This window comes from Octopus bimaculoides, chromosome 2 (genome assembly GCF_001194135.2).
Source record: "Octopus bimaculoides isolate UCB-OBI-ISO-001 chromosome 2, ASM119413v2, whole genome shotgun sequence".
In the NCBI taxonomy this organism is placed as follows: domain Eukaryota; kingdom Metazoa; phylum Mollusca; class Cephalopoda; order Octopoda; family Octopodidae; genus Octopus; species Octopus bimaculoides.
In genome coordinates, this window is record NC_068982.1 from 166402869 (window position 1) to 166403198 (window position 330).

General features: G+C 43.9%; 1 protein-coding gene across 1 annotated transcript in view; it reads right to left on the reverse strand.

Annotated features, from left to right (window-relative positions):
• Positions 1–330, reverse strand: part of LOC106881522 (alpha-L-iduronidase) — a 23456-nt gene that overhangs the window by 4829 nt on the left and 18297 nt on the right. The window lies entirely within an intron of this gene.

Below are 330 nucleotides of genomic sequence, written 5' to 3' on the forward strand. Positions count from 1 at the left end.
TTGTTACTGAGCTTGATCATTTCTTCGTGGTGGGTATCACAGTTGCTACTTATATTCATTGCTCGATGTTTTAGGCACTGAGCAATCCCTCTCTTTCCACTGTATGGATGGTGGGAGTTGAAGTTGAGGTATCGTCCAGTGAAGGTCGGCTTGCGGTATACATATGTCTTGAATCCATACTTGGTGCGTGTTATTAATACGTCCAGGAATGCTAGCTGATTGCCTTTTGCTTTCTCCATTGTGAACTGTATGGATGGCTTTATTGAGTTCACATGATCTAACAGCACTTGGACATCTTCCTGGTGGGGCCAGAGTATGAAGGTGTCATCA